Source organism: Engystomops pustulosus, chromosome 6, assembly GCF_040894005.1.
Source record: "Engystomops pustulosus chromosome 6, aEngPut4.maternal, whole genome shotgun sequence".
Taxonomy (NCBI): Eukaryota; Metazoa; Chordata; class Amphibia; order Anura; family Leptodactylidae; genus Engystomops; species Engystomops pustulosus.
Window position 1 is genome coordinate 82014001 of NC_092416.1, and position 20773 is coordinate 82034773.

The 20773-nt window shown below is 40.7% G+C and overlaps 1 protein-coding gene across 3 annotated transcripts in view; it reads left to right on the plus strand.

The window, feature by feature from the left end:
* The first annotated feature begins 3498 nt into the window (after positions 1-3498).
* The window catches only part of PPP6R1 (protein phosphatase 6 regulatory subunit 1), a 77954-nt gene continuing 60679 nt past the window's right edge, over positions 3499-20773 (plus strand). For 2 of the 3 annotated variants that reach the window (XM_072156775.1, XM_072156777.1), the window contains exon 1: positions 3499-3777. The gene's annotated coding sequence lies outside the window, so the exon portion shown is untranslated. Of the gene's footprint in view, positions 3778-6413; positions 6432-20773 lie in introns of those variants that run through there. The other variant, XM_072156776.1, reaches the window with a different exon arrangement.

Genomic DNA, 20773 nt, shown 5'->3' on the forward strand with positions numbered 1-20773 from the left:
TCAAAAGGCAAGTCGGTCTTCTTGGTCTTTTTAGTGACCTGGATGTCCATCTTAGGAGCCGAGTTCCATAGCCTGGCTTCTTCTTCATCAAAAGAAAGGCGATTTCTGAATTCTTTTGAAAGAGAAATTTTATTTTCCGGATCCCTCCATTCTTCCAGAATCAGATCCCTGAGTGTATTGTTGACTGGGAACACGCGCCTCTTCTTGACCTTGAGCAGACCAAAGAGTTCATCCTGAATGGACTGTGTCTCTTCTACCTCCTCTATTTTCAGGGCATCTCTTACCGCCTTTAAGAGGGGCTCCAGGTCTTCAGAGGCCAGCAGATATCTTGATTCCATCCTGTTTGCAGAGGTGGAAGGGGACGTATCAAGCTCCAAAGAATCCTTGTCCGTAGCACCTTCAGAGTCTGAAGCAGGGTCAGAAGATGAATCCACTATTCTCTGGCGGTTTTGAGGTGGTTCCTGGGGGGCAAAGGCAGCCAAGGATGAAGACACAGATGATCGGACTTCCTCCTGGATAAAGCTGCGCATCTCATCCATGAATGAGGTCCTTTCCTCACGAATCAAATTATCCTGGCAATTTTTGCACACGGGTTTTTTATATGCACTAGGTAATTTTTCAAAGCACATGTTGCACTTTTTATGAGCCGTTTTCTTCCTCTCAGAGGAGAATTGCTCCTTAGCACGGCCTTTTTCCTTTTCCTTGGGGTCCTATCAAGGAAAGGAGAGCCCAGATAAGGAAGTGCTATAAACGGGACGTGCGGGTGACCCACCACCCTATCCCTTTAACCCCTACTCACAGGAGGTGGGGATATGAGGTCTAGACCTGAGGCCTCCAAATTGCAGGGTTCCATGCTCCTAGAGGAACTACAGTAACCAGCCAGCCTAGAATGTAATAATAACAATTGAAGGCCTGTAGATTTTACCTGGTACCGGTAAGCCAGGAGAGATCCACCAGGGTCTATAAGGTAAACGTGGCCCATGTCAGAATATAGTGCAATAAAACATAGTATGTGCCAACATAATACACAGGTGTACATAGCAGGAGGATGTTTGAAGCCAAAGACCTGACCTGAAAATCGCCAAAGGGAACCTTTAACTCGTAAGCCGCAGGTTAGAGGTGTGCTCCGTAATGAAGATTAGACCTCAGATCAGAGCCGGAAAAGAACGCAGTTCCCCGCGGGCAGAGGAAAGGGCCGCAACCCGATCGAGGCCTGGAACTGTGCTGGGTAAGGGATAGGTCCCGCGCCATGGTGTCCCCCCTCACTGTCCCAACTAATGGGAAGCGAGGAGAGAAACTTTTTTTCTACTCCCTGCCCTGTGTAGGTACAGGAAGCCACTGGAGTGTGGGTGCGGGGGAGGGGCATTTAACCTCTCTGCTTCCTGTCCCTACAGAGGTCAAGGGCCATCCTCCAGTTGGGGCCGTCATGGGGGACGCCATGGAAAATAAGCTATAAACCAGCTCTGTAAACAAAAAAAATATAAATGTTCTGCCCATTGTTACATGGCGATACAAAAACAAGCAAATTTCTCACAAAATGAGTTCTATACTCTGCAAAACAAGTTAACCATAAAAAAGCCATATAAATGTGGTATCGCTGTAATCGTGATGACCCATAGAATAAACATAACACATTATTTTTATGGTACGGTGAACGTCCGGCGAAATGAATGCTAAAAACCATAAACAAGAATTAATGATTTTTTTAACCACCACCAAGAAAGAGTTAATAAAATCTGATTATTAGCTATTGAGCCCCCCGTAAATGATATACCTGAAAAGTGGATCTCATCCACAAAAAAAATCATCTCCCATATGTCCAAATTACAAAAAAATAAACATTTTATAGCCTGTAAAATGTGACATTGCAGATCTGCCCTGAATGTCGCTGCTTCCCTTCTATGCCCGGCCGTGCGCCCATACAGCAGTCACCACCACATATGGGGCTTCCTTATACTCGGGAGAAATTGGGTATCAATTTTTTTTGTCATTTAATACTTTGTAACAGTTTAATTTTTGGCCAAAATTAATATGTTGTCTAAAAAAAATTACAGCTTGTAAATTACACCTCCATATTGTTTTAACCCATGTGAAGCATCTAAAGGGTTAACACAATTCTTAAAGTAGATTTTTTTTACACATTGAGGGGTGTAGTTTCTAAAATGGCATGATATATGGGGTTTTACTGCTGTTTAGGCCTCTCAAAGTCAGTTAAAGCTGAGCATGTGCCTCTAAATAAGGGTTTTGGCGATTTTCATAAAAATGAGAAAAATTGCACCCAAAATTCTGAACCTCCTAACAACCTAGAAAAGAGAGAGGATGCATAAAACCCTGTGCCGATATAATGCAGACATTGCGCAAATGTTAGTTATAAAGTTACTTGGGTGCTATGACTATCTGCCTGAAAAGCAGAAAATTTTGAACTTTGAAAATGAATAATTTTAAGAAATTTTTGCCAAATTTCAATTTTTTTCATAACTAAACACAAAAGATATCATCAAAATTTTACTATTACTTTAAAGTACAATGTGTGACGGCAAAACAATCTCAAAATCCCCTGGTTAAGTTAAAGCGCCACTAAGGCCCCTTCCACACTAGCGAGTGTGATGCGATGAACTCGCATCACACTCGCAACGCAAGCTGCCGGGAACGCACGGCCCGAACGCTGCACCGCGGGAGTGAACTGACATGCTGAGTTCATTCCCGCGGTGCAGGGTTCGGGCCGTGCGTTCCCGGCAGCTTGCGTTGCGAGTGTGATGCGAGTTCATCGCATCACACTCGCTAGTGTGGAAGGGGCCTAAGTTATAACCTCCTATAATGACACAGGGCAAATTTTAAAAATCAGGCCTGGTCCTAAAGGTCTAAAATGGCTTAGACACGAAGGGGTTAAAAATGTTGCAAGTGTCTGCTTTCAGAAAGTATATGGTTTGTTGGGGTTTTGTATAATTCTTTTTGCTGTAATTTCAGTTTTATTTGTAAATGTCAAAGTTGTAAAAATTGCACTGGCCAATAGCGTGACAAAATTTCCATAAATGCCTGGCAGTGAAAGGGTGAATGTTTATTCCTGACTGCTCTTCCAACCCATAGCCTTGTAACTACCTGACTGCTAGGTACTGGTGATGTGAGTGCCTAGTGTGGTAACAAGTATTAGTAATGGGTGCGGGGGAGGCGACTACGGCCGCCTGTAATCCATGGATACTGAAGTGACAGCACCTTGTAGAACACTTCTCTCAGGACGCCGCACAGCCATGTCCTTCATTAGTAATGGGCCTTCTCCCTAGTGCTCTAAGCATGTACTCCAGTCAGGCGCGCTGTCCTCCACTATAAATGTGCTGACACTCTGCCCGCCCTCCCGGGACCTCACTGCATGCACGGACATTCGCAGCTCCCGCTCAGCGCTGCGGCTCCTCCCCCCCTGATTCGCCACAGAGCGCCTGCAGCCCCGCCCCCGCATGACTTCAGCTTAGCGAACCGCCCAAAAGTTTCAAGGCTCCCCCCTGCTCTACAGCACTCACACAGCGCCACCCGCAGGGCAGCTGAAGTGTCGCGCACCGGAACCCCCCTCCTCCCACCCGCAGTCCTTGTGAGCGGAAGCGGAAGAGTCAGCTCTTTCCGCTGCTGCCGTCCTTCCAGAGATTGCATACCCCCCGTGACAGCAGCGAGAGCCGGCTGTGTGCGCTCCTCCCGCCCCCTGTTCCGTGCTCCCTCACCGGGAAGAGGAGGTCCCGGCGCAGCGCCCGTCTTGTACGTCCGGTGTCCCCGGAGAGCCGCCGCAGGGTGAGTGTCTGAGCACGGGCCTCTCTCGTGGGTTCTTCACCTTCTGACAAGTTGGTCGAGGCGGTTAACCCCTGCCGCGCCGGCTCCGCCCGCCGCCTATCACCTAGCAACGCTGCGGCCTGCAGACACGTTATTACCCAGCGTGCACTGCGCTCTGCCCAACTGCCTGTGTGTGACACCGTGTAACCCTTGGGTTTCCTGCAGTAACTGTCACCTGAGAGTGTGGAGGCCGTGCAGAGCACTGTACACACATCTGTCAGGAGAGTCCATGCAGAAGAACCCCTGCTGTCAGCATTACTAAACTCCCTGAGGGTGGGATAGGGGGAGTCATTATCTGAGCTCCTAGGAAAGTAATGCCCCTCTGTAAAAAAAAAAGTTATAAAGTTGTAGGAAGACGCTTGAAATTCCACTTGTTTCTCGCCATTCCCCATCCCTCCAATTCTAATGCTATTTAATTCTTGTCAGTCTTTGCTTTGTGTTATAACTCATCACTGGTGCGGGGAGAGGTGGGTCTCCTCTGTGGCTGCTTTATCTCTATGTGGTGTCATTGTCACCTAAAACTGCGTGTTTGTTTTTTGCACTACCAGTTGTATTTTTGAATAGAGCATTATTTTTTTTTTCTACATAAAGCTTATTGGATAACTTTTAACTCTCCTTGTTTTGGGGTTTTATGGTTGTCCAGGAATAAAAAAAGTCATATATGGCTGGGGGAGGGATCTGTAAAAATTTACTTCTTATTCTCTCTCTGTGGCGCTGCCCATCAATTCCAGGTCTCTGTATACAAAAAGAATTGAGTGGCGCAAGTGAACAGGAAAGGTGAATAAAAGAGGTTTCTTATTTTTACAGCCCCTCCACCCCCTAGGTCAGTGGTGGCGAACCTATGGCACTGGTGCCAGAGATGGCACTCGGAGGCCTCTCTGTGGGCACACGGGCTGTCTCCCAGGCACAGAGTTTGCCAGACATGGCATCTTCCTGCTGTTTCAGGCAGTCCAAGTAATGCCCTGCTATTTTAAAGTGACCCATCCTGTGCTGCTTGGTCCTGTCTGAAGAGTGAAAAGTTATGGACAGGGTCAGATTTGAGCTCAAAAACTCTAGTAACAATAAGTTTGTTACTGCCTAAATTGCCGTGTTGGCACTTTGGGAAAAGCTGGTGTGTTTTGGGTCCCTTTTTGGGCACTCGATCTCTAAAAGGTTCGCCATCACTGCCCTAGGTTATATATTCCTAAACAACCCATTTTAATGTTCCCCAGGTACATATATTTTACATTTATTCTACATGACGCACAGTTACATTAACTTGCAACAACTGGTTAAAATGCTGGATGGTTTTTGCCAAACAATCCCTTTAAATATGTTTGCTTTGTTGACAACAGCGGGAGTTCTTCCTTGTACTAATTTCTCCGCTGGCTGTCAGTGAATAGGAAAATGCATATTTGATTCTGAAGACAGTATGATATTTGTACAAGGACTGTCCAGATGTTAGATACTTGAAGCAGTCCAGTTAAGATGAGTAGCTGGATGCAATCAAGGTTACCATTCACTGATAGGATGCGGACATTCAGGAAATTATTTAAACATTAAACCGAAAAGAGTTCTGTGCCTGTGTATGAGGACCTCTATCATTTAGCAGCATTGATGTTTATTAGGTGTTTGGCAGGTTTTATATAGTTTACTGTCATTGTTGCCATGGTTATTGAGCATAAAACTTCCTTTTACAAATTTGCATTACAAAATTAATCTGGTTTCTGTAAACTATGCTGATAACCTTTTAACTCTTTAGAGACCAACCTATTTTGGGACTTAACCCCTTCCACAAATGCTGTACTTACACAGATCTGTTTCAGGGGATGTTTTCTGTGTAACAAACTCTACTTCCTAGTGTCACTATTTAACATTCAATGCAATGTTCACACAACCTGGAAATAAATTTATCATGAGGTGAAGTTGATGAAAAGGCCTATATTTGCCATTTTCTTGTTGGGCTCTGTTTTTAAACTTTTAACATTTTCGTGCACCAAAAGGTACCATAACATTGTGGTGTTGCGGGGGATGTTTGGGATGTCTGAGCCCTCACCACACACTGTGGGTGTTAGCTGTATAACAGCATTGTCGAAGGGCGCTGCAATCTTGAAGGGCACCGATCTGTTGCCATGACAGCCTACAGCCTCAACGCAGTTGTACCTTTAAAAAAAAATCTAACATTTGATTTCATGCATTAAGAATACATACCTTGAGAATACTGTAACTACGCTGATGCAGAAACATATCTTGTTTAATCTCTGAGCTGAATGGCTTTGCTGAAAAAATAATTAGAAAATTATAATAATCTCTGTCGCTTCTGTGCCTGGCTCCAGTGCTTTTCCTCTTACATTAGTTATGCGCTGCTTCTGTGAACTATGTTATCACTATGTTGTGCCTGACAGGCAGAAGCAATCAATGGCTGCACCATCCCTCAGCTGCTGTATAGGAGTCATCCAGCTCTGGTTGATTAGTCCTGTGTGGACAGTGCCGACAGCTCCGTATAACCTGTAGGCTAAAGGCAATCCATCTTTTCCAAGATCCTGAATGTTATAATTGTTTTTTAAGCAAAACCACTCAACTCAGGAATTAAACTAGATATGCTTCTGCATCAGTGTAGGTACAGCAGTCTCAAGGTATGTTTGGTTCATAATGCATGAAATTAAATGGTAGATTTCCTTTGGAGTACCTTAAGGGGACTGAAATAATAGTAAAAATTATATAAAAGTTTAATTCACCCTGCCTTTCCCTAGCGCACACATAAAAATAAGCATTAAAAATCGTAAACATATTAGGTATCATCGCAACCCAAAATGCCTGTTGTGTCAAAATATAAAAAAGATTATTCTCAGACGTGAACACCGTAACTTGAATAAATATTTGCATTAAAAAAAAAAGACTCCTTACAATGGCCTGTACGCTGAAGTATGCAAGTTATTGGTCTTGGTATTTGGCAAAATGGCACAGTTTTTGTACAAAAGATTAACATTATAACATTAACATATACAGACGGTCCCCTACTTAAGGACACCCGACTTACAGACAACTCATAGTTACAGACGGACCCCTCTGCCCACTGTGACCTCTGGTGAAGCTCTCTGGATGCTTTACTACAGTCCCAGACTGCAATGATCAGCTGTAAGGTGTCTGTAATGAATCTTTATTGATAATTCTTGGTCCAATTACACCAAAAATTTTGAAACTCCAATTGTCACTGGGGCAAAAGAAAAAAAATTGTCTAGAACTTCCATTATAAAATATACAGTTTCGACTTACATACAAATTCAACTTAAGAACAAACCTCCAGACCCTATCTTGTATGTAACCCGGGGACTGCCTGTATACTAAAACATAAAATCTATCTAAATTTGGTATCCCTGTGAGGAGGTGTCATTTGGAGCACTCGGTAAAAGCTGTAGAAACAGAGCTGCAAATGCTTTTTTAAATTTTTTTTATCAGTTCTAGTGCATTCCAGTGCTTTGCACGAATATTACATGGTCCTTCTGGAAGGAGGGGAATAAATACACAAAAACAAAAGGGGCTGAGTATTCAAGGCGTCGGTGTGCACTTCAAATGACACTTCTCTAATCTTTGAAAGATGCCAAATTTATATTTACGTTTTGTTATGTTTTAACCAATTTAAAACAAAAAAATGCGTAATGTGTGAATGTGTGGGACTAGATGACTTTTTCATTGCTACCATTGGTGACTGCGACCTTTTGATCGCTTTCACAAAAATTCTATGTGAGGTTGAATGATGAAACTGTAGATAAAAGTAATAGGGCTCCAGTGGTGCCAGATCTAATCTATACTATACTATATAGACCTTTGGACGTTTTGGTTATTTTCTGTTACGGGATTACCTAACATGTTTAGGTTTATCTTTGTGTATTTATTTCTGATATATTCATATTTTTTCCCAACATTTTCTTTTTAACCTCTTCTTGCATTTGAAAGTTCCTGAACGTCCTATTGCGGGCTGAGCCCTCTTCATGCTCCCTGGGTGTTTACTGCATAATACAGCAAACACCTGTTGCTAACATCCATGATCTAGGATTTAAATGTTCACGGCAGATAGGCACCACCATCTTCTTTCCGATCAGGACGCCCAGGACTTCATCTTTGGGCACGACAACTAGTGACCAAGACATCTGTGAGTTTGTGTTAAACACTGAGGGCGCGTTCACACGTTTGACCTGCGTTTTCATTGCGTTTGAAACACATATACAACAGCTGAGGAGAGGTGATTTGCCTAATTACATCACTGTTAACGTTTCCGTTTACAAAACGCATCGTAAACGTGATGTTAAAGCATGCGTTAACACATGCATTTTGTTAACGCATGTGTTAACATTGCGTTTACAAACATAAACGGTAATGTAATTAGGCAAATTACCTCACATCAGCTGTTGTTTATGTGTTTCAAACGCAATGAAAACGCAACGTGTGCTCAAGAATGACCAGCAAGTGCCAGGACCATCTCTTTTCACTCCCCACATTCAAAAATCTGTAACTTTTTTATTTTTCCATGTACAGAGCTGTGTGACGGCTTATTTTCTGCGTAACAAATTACACTTCAAAATGGTGGTATTTAATTTTCCATGCTGTGTACTGGGAAGCGGGAAAATAATTCCAAATTCAGTGAAATTGGTTAAAAAAAAACGCATTTGTGCAGTATTCTTGTGAGCTTGGATTTTACGGATTTCATTGTACGCCCCAAATGACATGCCTACTTTATTCTTTGGGTCGGTATGATAACGGGGATAACAAATTTATATAGGTTTTATAATGTTTTCATACATTTAAAAAAATGAAAACCTCCTGTACAAAATTTTTTTGGGGGATTTTGCCATCTTCTGGGGCTAATAACTTTTTTATACTTTGGTGTAGTGGATGCTGTGGGTGGTGTTGTTTTTTGTCCTTACCGGGGGGGTCCGCAGCTCCGATCGCAGGCCCGGGACTGCCGGTGCCCGGGGCTGCGCGATCTTCCTCCCGGTGCCGGGTCCGTGCCTCCTGGCAGGACCCGGCTGTAAGACACTGGGCATGCGCAGCATGCTTAGTGGCTTACATTACACAGTGCAATACTTCTGTATTGCACTGTGTAACCTGTAAAAGAGTTTGAACAAGTGATCAGAAGATCACTTGTTCAGGCTAAAATGTCAGTTACTGTAAAAAAAAGTTAAAACAATAAATAAAGTTTTTTTAAATAAAAATAAATAATAAAAGAAAGTGAAAGTCCCCCAGACACCACATTTCCCTGTACAAAAGTAATAAAGTATAAAAAACACTAAATCACAAAAAAAAAACCACTTATTTGGTATCGCTGCGTCCGTAACAATCTGTACAATAAATCCTAATCATAATTGGACCCGCTCGGTGAACATGGTAGAAAAAAAACCCCAAAAACTTGCCAAAAATTAAAACTTTTTATCAAATTGCTTTACAAAAAATGTTCTAAAAAGTGATCCGAAAAACTTAGAAGCACCAAAATGATACCACTGAAAAGAACAAATTGTCACGCAAAAAATAAGCTCACAACCAGCTCCGTCAATCAAAAAATACTATAGTTATGCCGCTATAAAAATGACAATACTAAAACAAATGCAATTTTTTCTATTCTAGTTTTCCTTCAATAAAATTGGACAAATATAAAGAAAACTATATAAATAAGGTATCACCCTAATCGTAGTGATCCGTAGAATAAAGATAATATATTATTGTTATGCTACAGTGAACACCCCCCCCCCAAAAAAATGCTAAAAATCCAAAACAAGACTTGATGATTTTATTTTCCTCCACACGTAAAAAGTTAATAAAATTGCTTCAATAAGCTAAAAACCCACTAAAATTAAGTTTTTTTTACAGTGCATCTCGTCTCGCAAAAAATAAGCTCTTATTTGTCTAAATTGCTTAAAAAATAAATAAAGATTGTATAGCCCATTCCCAACGTGCGTTGTTATAGAACGGTGCGGCTGGTAGTGACTTGCCCACATGGTACAGACACCGTGATCGGGGCAAGATGGCGGCTGTTCCTGACGGCCATCCATCCTGCCCCATGGACCAGAATGGTTCCGCCCCCCCCCCACACCCCCAGTTCATGATAGCTGCTATTGGCTCATCAATTCAGACCAGCCATTAGCAGCGAATTTACTTATGACGTCAGTAATACCGGTCACCATGTCTGTAGACACGGTGATCGGGGCAGGGTGGCGGCTGTTCCTGACAGCCACCAATTGTGCCTTGTGCTCCAGAAGGGTTTTGCTGCCCCCCTCTGTCCATGTTTGCCGCTATTGGCTGGTCGATTTGGTCCAGCCAAAAGCAGCAATATTCGTCACAATGGGCATCACTAGGGTGAATAAGAGCAACACTTGGCGATAATTTCCCTACTAAAACGAAGATATGGTACAAAAGCGCTGGCAGGTCCTGCCGTATCATTTCTCCGTTTTCAAGAGGAAGATATTAGGAAACTAATATTGGGACAAGAAGGACGGGGCCCCAGTACCTCTGGTTTAGATGTTCCTGTGTTTTGCCAGGACAGCATTTTCCCGGTGAATTCTGCTGCTTCTAAAGGTAGGACACAATAAAGAGTCTGTTCCAAAAGAGAAGTTAGGATGGACACTATATACTACTAAGAGACCTGTGACAAAAGTTTAGTTGGTCCCTTGGTATCATCTACCTCCTTATACGCAACACATTCAGATTTCACGCCCAACCTATTGTGAATTAATTTAGGTAAAATGAATAATTGTAACAACTGTTATGTCCCGTTGCTCCCTATACCCCTCGATTATTTCATAAGGGGCGCCACATAACGGGCACTGAACTTTCCAGAAATAATTGCAATTTCCATCTTGGACTCCATTGCACATCATATTTGGAAACCACCTATATGTTCAAAATGCTCATTTCACCACGTGTATTACACTACACCACATATTACACCTTGCTAAATTCTCCAAGGGGTGTATATTCAACAATTAGGGTAACTTTTCGGGTTTTCCTCTGTTTTGGTACCACTACGGCTCTCCAAATGTATCCTGACACATGTGAAGGATTTCTGTCAAATTTGGCCACTAAAAGACAAACATCCCTCTTTTCCTCTACTGTGCGCCCATAAAGCATTTTATATGCACATGTGGGGTACTTCTACACTCGGGAGAAATAGTTTTACACCTTTTTCGGGGTTATTTAATATATTATCCCTTGTGGCTTACAAAAATTAGGGGTAAAGTGACATTTATAGGAAAATTTTCTTTTTTATGTTTAGGGCCTAATTGGATCATTCACCTGTAGGAGCAAATACATATATTACACATTGCGAAATTCTCTAAGGCTTGTGCGTTCAAAAATTAGGGTCACTTTTTGGATTCTTCTCTGTTTTATACCGCTAGGGTTCTCCAAATGCATGTCAAACATTTCTGTCAAATTTGGCTTCTAAAAGGCAAACATCCCCCTTTCCTTTTACAGTGCGCCCATACAACATTTTATGTACACATGTCGGGTACTTCTACACTTGATAGAAATAGGTTTACACATTTTGGGGGGTTATTACATATTTTTATCCCTTGTGGCTATAAAAAATTAGGGGTACAATGACCTTTATAAGAAAATTTTCACCTTTTTCCTATTTAAGTCCTAATTAAATCAAACAACTTTACGGACAAATACACATATTACACCTTGCTAAATTCTCTAAGGGGTGTGCTTTCCAAAATGGTGACACTTGTTGGGGTTCCCCTCTGTTTTGGTACCACTACGGCTCTCTAAATGCATCCTGACACATGTAAAGGATGTCTGTCAAATTTGGCTTCTAAAAGGCCAACGCCCCTCTTTCCCTTCTGAGCTTCACTGCGTACCCATACAACATTTTATTTGCATGTGTGGGGCAATTTTATACTCGGGAGAAATGCTAGTACACATTTTTTGGGGTTGTTTTATCTTTAATGCCTTATGGGATACAAAAAATAGCCGTAAAAGTGACTTTTTTGGGAAAATGTTCATATTTTTCCTTTTTGGGACCTAATTGAAGCAAACACCTGTAGGGGAAAATACACATATTACACCTTGCTAAATTCTCCAAAGGGTGCACTTTCCAAAATGGTGACACTTGTTGGGGTTCCCCTCTGTTTTGGTACCACTAGGGCTCTCCAAATGCATCCTGACACATGTAAAGGATGATTGTCAAATCTGGCTTCTAAAAGGCCAACGGCCCTCTTTCCCTTCTGAGCCCTACTGTGTACCCATACAACATTTTATATGCAAAAGTGGTGCAGTTCTGTGCTTAGGAGAAATAGTTTTACACATTTATGGGGGTTGTTTCATCTTTTATCCCTTGTGGCTTACAAAAATTTGGGGTAAAAGTGACTTTTTTGAGAAAATTTTCACCTTTTTTCCCTTTTGGGGCCTAATTGAATCAAACAACTGTTGGGGCAACTACACAAATTACACCTTGCTAAACTCTCCAAGGGGTGTACTTTCCAAAATGGTGTCTCTTGTTGGGGCTTTCCTCTGTTTTGGTACCATTATGGCTTTCCAAATGCATCCTGACACATGAAAACTTTTTCAGCCATATTTGCCCTGCAAAAACGAAACAATGCTCTTTCCCTTCCAAGTGCCCCCCTGTGCCCGTACAGCAGGGTACAGTGACAAAATGGGTATTTGCATACTCAGAAGGAATTGCCCTCAACATTGTAAAATGCATTTTCCTTTTTAACCCATTGTGAAGGTGCAAATTTTAGTGTTCAATGAATCTATAGTAAGATAAAATTACATTTCTGTAATTTCACTTTCATTTATCTTTCATGCTCATGAAACGCTCAAAGGGTTAACAAAATTCCCAAAGGTTGTTTTGAATATTTTGAGGGGTGTAGTTTCTGAAATGGTGTCATTTGTGGGGGTTTTCTGTAATGTAGGCCTTATAAAGTCACTTCTAACTAAATTGACCCTCCAAAAGTAGGTTTTGATGATTTTCATGAAAATCTGAAAAATTGCACCTAAAGTTATAAGCCTCATAACATCCTAAAAAAAAAGGAAAAGATGTTTGAAAAATGATGCCAAGTTAAAGCAGACATATGGAAAATGTTAGTTAGCAAGTTATTTTAGTGATATGACCAACTTTTCAAAAAGTAGAAAATTTTGAATTTGGAAAACATTGTTTTTTTCAAAAATGTTGCCAAATTTCCATTTATTTCATAAATAAATACTAAATATATTGATTAAATTTCTCAACCAGCATGAAGTACAATGTGTCACGAAAAAACAATCTCAAAATCAACTGGATATGTTAAAGCGTTCCAAAGTTATAACCACTTAAATAGACACATGTCAGATTTTAAAAAATGGGCCGTGTCAGGAAGGTGAAAAGTGGCTTCAGCGTTAAGGGGTTAAAATGGCAAAAAAGTGCCATTTTCGACTTTGGGCGCGATTTTCCGTTACGGGGTTAAACGCAGTGAAAAACTGTTATCATAATTTAATCAGGCATTTTCGCACGCGGCTTATGATTTTTACTGTTTATTTATATTAATATCAGTTCTAGGGAAAGGGGGCGATTTGAATTTTTAGGTTTTTTTATTATAATTTTTTTTTAACTTTTTTATTTTTACTATTTTTGAGACTCCCTAGGGTACTTTAACCCTAGAGTGTCTGTACAATCCTACCATATACTGCCATACTACAGCAGGAAAACACCCGCGATCGGTGCCGGCACCTCACGCACTGTGAGGTGGAGACTCTTGGAGCAAGGCCTGGTGTCAAGGAGGACAGCAAAGAAGCCACTTCTCTCCAGAAAATCATCAGGGACAGACTGATATTCTGCAAAAGGTACAGGGAGTGAACGGCTGAGGATTGGGGTAAAGTCATTTTCTCTGATGAATCCCCTTTCCGATTGTTTGGAACATCTGGAAAACAGCTTGTTCAGAGAAGACGAGGTGAGCGATTCCACCAGTCTTGTCTCATGCCAGCTGTAAAGCATCCTGCACCCATTCATGTGTGGGGTTGCTTCTCAGCCAAGGGAATCGGCTCTCTCAGTCTTGCCTAAAAACACATCCATGAATACAGAATAGGACCAGAATGTCCTCCAAGAGCAACTTCTCCCAACCGTCCAAGAGCAGTTTGCTGTTAAACAATGCCTTTTCCAGCATGATGGAGCACCTTGCCATAAAGCAAAGGTGATAACTAAATGGCTCGGGGAACATAACATAGAGATTTTGGGTCCATGGCCTGGAAACTCCCAGATCTTAATCCCATTGAGAACTTGTGGTCAATCATCAAGAGACGTGCGGAGAAACAAAAACCAACAAATTGTGATAAAATGCAAGCATTGATTGTGCAAGAATGGATGGTCAGGATTTGGTCAAGAAGTTGATTGAGAGCATGCTAGGGAGAAATGCAGAGGTCCTGAAAAAGAAGGGTCAACGCTGCAAATACTGACTTGCTGCATTAACTCATTCTAACTGTCAATAAAAGCTTTTGTTACTCATAATATGATTGCACTTGTATTTCTGTATGTGATAAAAACATCTGACAAACGCACATAAGAGGGCAACAGATCATGTGGAAATATAATACAGGCAGTCCTGGAGTTACATACAGGATAGGTTCTGGAGGTTTGTTCTTAAGTTAAATTTGTATGCAAGTCGGAACTGTATATTTTATAATTGTAACCCCCCCAAAAAAAATTTTTGGTCTCAGTGACAATTGGATTTTATAAATGTTGGGTTGTCATAAGAACCAGTATTAACAATACAGCTTAATTGTAGACACCTGTGGTAACTGTTATCGCTGTTTATTGTAGCCTAGGGCAAAAGTACAGTAAATTACTAACATCCAGATGTCTGTTTGTAACTAGGGGTCGTCTGTAAGTCAGGTGCTCTTAAGTAGGGGACTGCCTATATTTCTGTCATTCTCAAAACTTTTTGCCATGACTGCACTGCAAAATCCCCATCTACTGCAATACAGTAGTATCGCAGTATATGGTGGGAGTGATCAGACCTAGTGATCAAGTTCTTAAATATTATAAAAATCTGTTATATTAAATATTAAAATACTAAATACGTTCAAGGACAACTTGTGGAGTAGAAAACAAGCCCTTATACAGTTCTGTACACAGAAAAAAAAAATGGATCTTTGAGGATGGGGATCAAAAAAAATCACAACATAAAAGTGAAAAATGGCAGTGGCTTTAAGTGGTTAATTTATTTTTAACAGTTTTTTAGGCTCCCTATGGTAGTTCATACCATATGCTGCATCTCTTCTCAACCCAGCCCCAGTGAGGCTTTAAAAATTTCATATTTAGTGATGTTATGTACAATAATGAAAAAAGTAGCCTGTACTGTTACTTGGAAAAATTACTGTAGGTAACCCTTTTTTGGATTAATCCCCGCTAGCTTTGAGAGCACCGATCAGGGATATTGTGTGTTAAAACATAACTTTAACCCCTTAACGACTTGGCCTTTTTTAGTTTTTTCACTTCCATTTTTCACTTCAACTTCAAAAATCTATAACTTTTTTATTTTTCCACATAAAGAGCCGTGTTATGGCTTATTTTCTGCGTAACAAATTGCACTTCATAGTGACGGTATTTAATATTCCATGGCATGTACTGGGAAGCGGGAAAAAAATTCCAAATGCAGTGAAAATGGTGAAAAACCACATTTGCAACGTTTTCTTGTGGGTTTGGATTTTACAGCTTTCACTCTGCGTCCCAAATGACAGGTCTACTTTATTCTTTGGGTCGGTACGATCACGTGGATACCACATTTGTATAGGTTTTATAATGTTTTCATACATTTAAAAAAATTAAAACCTCCTGTACAAAATATATATTTTTTTTTTATTTTGCCATCTTCTGGCGCCAATAACTTTTTCATACTTTGGTGTACGGAGCTGTGGGTAGTGTAATTTTTTTTTGCGAATTTTGATGGCATTTTCATTGCTATTATTTTTGGGACTGTGCGACCTTTTGTTCACTCTTTATGAATTTTTTTTATATTTTTCAAAATGGCAAAAAAATGCCATTTTCAACTTTGGATGCTATTTTCCGTTACGGTTTAAACGCAGTGAAAAACCGTTATTATACTTTGATAGATCGGGCATTTTCGGATGCGGCGATACCTAATGTATTTATGATTTTTACTGTTTATTTATATTTATATCAGTTCTAGGGAAAGGGGGGTGATTTGAATTTTTAGGTTTTTTTATTATAATTTTTTTTAAAAACTTTTATTTTTACTTTTTACTATTTTTTCAGACTCCCTAGGGTACTCTAACCCTAGGTAGTCTGATTCATCCGATCATATACTGCCATACTACTGTATGGCAGTATATGTGGATTTTACTCCCCATTCATTACAATGTGCAATTAGCACATGTAATGCATGGGTTAAAATGAAGTAGCCTCGGGTATTCGGAACACCCGAGGCTACCATGGCGACGGATCACTGCTCCCCGTGACATCGGGGAGCGAGGATCCGCGACAAGATGGCGGCGCCCACGCGGCACCATTTCTTTGAAGCCACCGGCAGCATTGCCGGTTGCGATCGAGGTGAAAACACCCGCGATCGGTGCTAGCAAGCAGCAAAGACTTACCGGCTATGGATAGGGCTCGGGAAGGGGTTAAAGGAAACCTACCACTTCGGATAGGGCTTATAAGCAGCACATGCCGTGCATCAGCTCAGGGTGAGCTGGTGCCGGCGCTTATCTTCATTATTTTAAACCGTTTTAAAGCATTTAACATTTTATTAATGTTTATATCCGAACTAGCTTCCCCGCACTGAGGTCCCCGCACCATGCGCGCTACCACTTCCTATTCAGGCGCACACACGGTAGCGCGCATGGTGCGTCGAGTACGGACAACGGTGCGGGGAAGCTAGTTTGGATATAAACATTAATAAGCTTAAAAATGGTTAAAAAACATAATGAAGATAAGCGCCAGCACCAGCTCGCCCTGAGTATGGCATGTGCTGCTTAGAAGCCCTATCCGAAGTGGTAGGTTTCCTTTAACTCAATTAGGTTTTAATACTGGCTCCTTTTAACCACACGACTAAACCTAAATGTAGGGTAAGATTTAGTTTTTCCTTTTTTCCTGTTCATTAGTCTTGGGGGGGGGGGGGGATTGCTCTCTATAATGCAGGTATTTTTGTACATATATTTTGTGAGACATACTAGTGTGACTCCATACAACTCATTTGCAAACAGGATTTAAAAATCTATTTGTAAGTGATGGTGAATCCCATAGAACACTGGTTGTAATCATTTGGTGCAGGTGCCAGAGGTGTCACTCGGAGCCCTCTCTGTGGACACTGTGGCCATTGACTAGCATAGGCAATGCAGGATATGCTCTTAGACTGCAGAAAAAGTGAGAATGTGAAGAAAGGGCTACATTATCTGTGGAGGTCCTCCTGCTGGCCACACGTTTTTTCATGTAAAAGGGGACCCTGGAGAGAAGCTACAATCATAGAAGTAAAAAAAAAAAAAAAAAATTGGACTAACTAAATTGGTGTCCTCAACACGTAGTTATGATTAAAGGGGATTTCCCACAAATCAAAGTTGGGCCATATCCACAGGATAGGGCCTGACTTGCTGATCGGTGGGGGTCTAAGTGGAAAGGGCCTAACTTTGATTTGTAGGAAACCCCTTTTAAAAGTTGTGGCAGAACAGGTAGCAATTAAAAGCTTAAATTGCTGTGTTGGCACTTTGATCTACACGGGATATTTACAGTTACTTACATAGTGCCTGGGTTCAGATTGTTCTGACATTTGATTTTTAGTTTAACAGCAACAACTAGAAAGAGCAATAGTGGATAATCACCACAGATATGTAGAGTTGCTAGTGTAATATAGACTCACTACTTGTTACAGGGCTGTTGGATTATTGGTTAAGTAGTGGCATAGAGAAAGGAAAGTGCTTGCTTTGTACAAGCAGCTTGTCTGCTATCGGGTGTGTGTATGTACAGTGTTTTCATTAGTTGCTCAGCTACGCAATGTTACTCAATAGCACAATCCCTTTCCACAAAAGCCATTGACTGTATCACGGACAACTGACCAAAATAATAATTCCCTCCAGCCATTACATTCATAATGGTTAATACTGGAGATTACTCCTACACACTGAGAAACCTATACATAAATAGGGTCCCATCATTCATTACTGCTGAAAATAAATACTGATATCAAGCTCTGGAACTTTTTAGTTATTAGATGGAGGTTGTACATGGATGAATCGTGGATGGGCTCACCTGCTCGTATTAATGTGCAAATTTTCCAGTTTTAAATAATAAAAAGTTGTGTATAAATCTTGTGTCAATTTCATATATTTTTCAGTGAATAAGAGGCTGCTCTCTCACAATGTGTTTGCAATTTCTTTCAAAATCTAATGTAAACTCATCAGAAGAAACACCTCATGTTGGAAGGCAAAACATATTTAGGTACTTAATAAAAGCATGTATTTTGGTCAAAACGCATATGCATGGGGTGATTTCTCCTGATGTTGCGTTCACAAGTGGCGTTTCCATTGTGATTCAAAATGCAATAGCTGAGGAGAAAATATTTGCTTAATAACATTGCTGCTAACATTTGCATAAGATCAATGTTAACACAACGTCAACATAACTGGGCAAATTTCTTCTTCTTAGCTGTTGTATTGCGTATCAAAACACAATGTAAACGCCACATGTTAACAGGCCCCCCCCCTCCTCATTAACTCTGCATCTTGTCAGGTGTAGAACTGTGCTGTTGCCTCCACCAGAATAAATTTAAGGACTAAATATCATGTAACAGCAGGGATTGAGTAAGCTGCTGGGGTATGTTCATTATATCCTTACAACCGCAATGCAAATGCCCAATCACACCTGCTTTTTTAGTGAAACACGTTTTTGGCAAGAAGCACCTGGCGTTTTGGATTGTCTACATGCAGGTTACCAATCGCATTCATTTCACTGGAAAGGGAGGTGGTACACACCAAACTTTTTTTTTTTAATATTCATAAGATACATATTCAACCTATTAATTGGCACTATTTAGCTGTGAATTCTGCACATTTGAATCCTAAATCATATGCCTTTGCTTTGTGAGAGTTCGGAATGGAGTGAAGTTAGCCTACAAAATTATCCATGTCCGCTTTGCAGGAGTGGATGACAAGGTGTAAACACCAACTTATGTTCAGTCTTTTTTTTTCTCGGCGCTTTGATCTCTAAAACCATTCAAATGTGCATTTCTGGGCATTGTCCTCTACAGATTGCAGCAGACCTGTTGGGAGGACTGTGAATACAGTAGGAATTCCCCAGTTGTGGTGTATTGAGCTTCATACAGTCACACTGCTCTGATTTTAGAAAAGTATAGCAAACTTGCAGCCCCCCACCCCTTTTAAGGAACTCCAAGTTAACATTCATTTGTGTGTATCTGTATTATCCTTGGCTCACAACAGGCACAGACACCAACCTATCCACCTAATACACAGACAGCTTATTAATTTCTGTAGGAAAAGACAATTGTTTTCCCTACATGAGGATCATATGGGACTAATACCACTTCTTTTCTGCTTCTCAAGGTAGTGTCCAAATGTTCTTAATCTGTGGCTGCTTGCATAATTGTGGGTGCCTGCATCAGAAAGATCCCAGTTGCATGGATCTAGGAAGAAGCAGTAGCACTCCATTGTTCTCCAGTGAATCTTGGAATACAAATTCATTGTTCATAGTCCTGCTGCTACTAACAACACGCACAAAGGTATGGCTAGACAGCTCTCCATTGGCTATACCTATATTTATGTGTTTTGCTTTTTATCAGCACTTTTTTTTGCAAAGGGCTGCGAAAACCACAGCTGTGGGACAAGATCTGAGCCAAACCGGCATCAGAAAACACTGGGTGCCAGCTGTGACTGATAGCTGGCTCCTCAGTGTAACACCCGCGGTCGGAGTGTTTTGTGGGTATTCCCACAAAAAATCCAATAAAAAGTGATCAAACAAAACATATGTACTCCAGAAGGATACTATATCCATATATATCCATATAGCCATTTACAAACAAGCCATCAACCAGCTCCGTAGCCAAAAAAGTAAAAATGTTATGCCACTTGGAAGAAGGGAATACAAAAATTATAGATTTTTCCCATATTAGGATTTTATTTGACAAACATAAGAAAAAACATTCATGTATGGTATCCCCGTAATCATACTTACCCATGAATAAAGAACTTGATTATTAGGCTTTGAACACCAAAAAAAAAGTAAAAAATCCAGTACAGAATTGATGCTTTTCTACTCTTGCCACAAAAAAAGTCCCTAAATTTTCAACAATAGGTGATACCAACCCCAAAATGGTAACACTGGAAAAATCATCTCATCCTGCAAAAAAAATGCCGTCACATGGCCCAAATAACGCAAAAGATAAAATTTTATAGCCAAAAGGGGCCAATGAGGAAACTAAAATCCTGGCAGCTGCAGCGCCCTCCTTCCCTTCTGCGCCTCGCTGTGCGCCCATAAAACAAGTCACGGCCACATGTGGGGGGTCTTTGTACTCAGGGGAAACTGTAGAACAAATTGTATGGTGGGTTTTCTCTTTTTATCTTTTGGAAATGTGTAAATTTTAGGGCTAAATGAACGTATAACCGACACAATTTTACCATTCTAAATTTCACCGCCATTTTGATTCAATTACTTTGAAGATCTCAAGGGGTTAACAATCTTCCTAAAAGCTGTTTCTGATAGTTTGAGGGGTGCAGATTTGAAAATGGGTTGGTTATATAGGGGGTTTTAATGCTAAATATGTAAAATTTCATTCAAAACGTTATTTATCCCCAAAATAATTCTGAAAATCTGGAAAAGCGATATTGGATTTGTAAGCGCGTGATAACAATATAAATTATCCAGACATTTCAAAAATGATGAAAATGTAAAGTAGACAAATGGGAAATGTTAGGTGGTAAATCTATCTGCCTGAAAACACAATGATTTCGAATTTGAAAATGGCAAATTTTTCAAAAAAAT